This window comes from Drosophila yakuba, chromosome 2R, assembly GCF_016746365.2.
Source record: "Drosophila yakuba strain Tai18E2 chromosome 2R, Prin_Dyak_Tai18E2_2.1, whole genome shotgun sequence".
NCBI classification, from domain to species: Eukaryota; Metazoa; Arthropoda; class Insecta; order Diptera; family Drosophilidae; genus Drosophila; species Drosophila yakuba.
This window is the reverse complement of record NC_052528.2, coordinates 12,933-15,582: the sequence shown is the minus strand read 5'-3', so window position 1 is coordinate 15,582 and position 2,650 is coordinate 12,933. Positions and strand designations below refer to the sequence as shown.

At 39.5% G+C, this 2,650-nt stretch overlaps 1 long non-coding RNA gene across 1 annotated transcript; it reads right to left on the bottom strand.

The window, feature by feature from the left end:
• Positions 1-653: 653 nt before the first annotated feature.
• LOC120321179 lies at positions 654-2,137 on the bottom strand. Its single transcript, XR_005560769.1, has 2 exons — positions 1,498-2,137; positions 654-1,427 (listed from the first exon to the last, which is right to left on the bottom strand). It is a non-coding gene; the product is annotated as an uncharacterized LOC120321179 (long non-coding RNA).
• Between the last annotated feature and the right edge of the window lie 513 nt (positions 2,138-2,650).

The following is a 2,650-nucleotide window of genomic DNA, read 5'->3' as shown; positions in this document are numbered from 1 at the left end:
ATGCAAAAAGAATTATTAAATTTCGCGTGCTTCGGGAATTATAGGAAAAGGGCACTCAGATCCGAAAAGAACAAAAAAACAAAAGGAAACATTGGGGCGATAGACAGAAAAGAATTTAGGAAACAAGGCGACTTGAAAAATTGTTGCTATGGCTGTTTTATAGCAACTGGTATTAGCCCACCCAACCTTGACCATTTTATCCCGTACAAGAAAAAATAAATAATTTCAAATGGTCCCTAGTTTCAAGTTCACGGTTTAACACCCTATCATTTTTAGGTTCAGCATGACCCCCACGGCAGAAAAATTAGCAAATCATTTCAACTTCAAAACATTTTATTCATAAGACTAAGGGTTTTTTTTTTTCATTTAATTTCTCCATCTAAAATTGGCCTAAATCATAACTTCTAACATGAGCTTATTTATTATTATTTTTTTTTTTTATGTGAGAGATATGAGAATGGTGCTGCGGGTAGATAATATGTATATGTATGTATAGGTATGGATATGTATATATTTAAAATAGGTATAATAAACAAATATAAAATAGTATATAATATGTATTAAAAATAAAATAAATGCGTATAATAAAGATGGAGAAGGCAAAAGTAAAGTTTTCCTTGCATGTTTTAATAAAAAAAGAATTCGATGGTGAATATATGGCAGCTCAGACGGTGTTAAATTACAAGCATTGAAAAATAATTAGTTGATTGAGAATCGACATGATATTTACTTTACTGAGAGACATCGAGTTGACTTTGCGTCGATTTCTACATGCTTTTACATTTTCTTTGTTTGGCTTTTGGATTTTAGAACAATTGTTGTGCAGACTTACCTCTCCATATCCAGACGGCGAAAGCGCTTTCGGCGAATCTATAGGGAGGGGTAAAGGGGCTTTTAGATCACTTTTTCTTTTTTTCTCTTTATTGTTGATCACTTGATTTCACCTGGCAACGACATAATTTTCCCCTCATTTTCCTCGAAATTTTTATTTTAATTATTTTTCGTTTTCTTTTGTTAGCACGCAATCATCATCGCTTTTATATATTTATCACTGGACCGAACTAACTACTAGCCTATTATATATATATATAGGTTATGCAACCGCCTGCATGCGGGTTGTTCACGGTGTGGGGTTATGTTTTTTTTTCACTTTATATGGCACACAAAAAAAAGTTATTTTCCCACATTTCCCGATTCTTCGTTCTCTATGGGTTTTCTCTGGATTTTCCGGCGTAGAGAGCTCTTTTCGTAAGCTACCGATGCCGCGACCAAGCCGCGATGCTCTCCATACGAATTTTCGGCAACTACTCAGCACCTGCTGACGAGCCAGGTTTGCCTTCCCCTCTCCCTCTCTTTTTGTTCTCAGCCGCAAGCTTTTTGGTACTGCGGGGTGGGGAGATTTGCGATGATCTAAGTTGAATTGTGGCCTGCAAAAACAATTACCCCTTAAATCCCACCGTTCTGACCTTTAGTTGAAAGCCCTTTTTTTTTATTTACCTTCTTTTCACTTTTCCTTGAATTTTCCAATCGTATCTCAGCGCGTATAGGTTAATTATAATATTATGTTAATGCATACTATTCTGAAGATCGAAAAAGAAATATTTTCCAAGAGACTTGTGGCTCGATGTGGCTGGTTGGCAGGTGAAGCGGCAAATAGGCCGAATTTGGGGGTTAAGGGCAGTTTTATAGGCCCGAATTCCAAAGCCATTTTAGTCTCCAGTGTCAATGTGGCACTGGAACAAGGAATATCATCCCTGAGATGAAGGCGGAGCCCTACCCACTTTAAGCTATAAACTAGCTAATCGGTAATAAATTTTTGAAATTTCCACATCCCGAATGCCTTTGACAATTCACACCCTATGCTCATTTCAGAGGAATGTCCTAGCTATGACCGCACCCGCGCAAAGTATTTGTACATTATTATGCGACTTTTTATTTTAAATCTGTGGACGGACCTTGATTACCTTTGCGCTTGCCGTTGCTTACAGTTGGGACATCCTCCAAAACCATTGCCTACTTTTAGGCCTACATTTATTTTCGCTCTTTGTATCTTTTTATCTTTGTGTATCTTTTCATCGACCAGCGCTTCTACAGTGCTTGCAGACACCCGACTATTTTGAGCGGGTGTTTGTATGTACCCGCGATGACCGGTGTAAGTGGCACCCGCACTCAAATTTATTGAGTGTGATCAGGGTGGCAAAAAATGCCACTCTTGCAGTCTCTGATGTGAGTCTTGTGTCTAGATGTACTCCCAGGTACATTTCCTCATTTGCTCTCGGGAGTGGTATGATGTTCAGCGAAGGTGGAGGTAATCTTGGTCGATTACTTTTTTTCGCCAGTCAGAGAGACACTTTTAATGTCTATTAGGTGCAATGCCAGCTGAGCTGTACCTTCGAATGGGGACCTTAAACGGCTTAGGGTAGCTGTGTTGTCGGCAAACGTGGATACCGTAAGGAATGTCGGCTGTATAGATGAGGCTGCCTTGACGGACTCCAGCCTCGATTTTAGGGTCAGCGGAAATGGCCGTGTTGTATGTAACAGGCAAAAGGAAACGTTTCCGACCATATAAAGTATATTCTTGATCCGGATCAATAGCCGAGTCGATCTGGCCATGTCCGTCCGTCCGGCCGTCTGTCCGTAGGAATGTCGA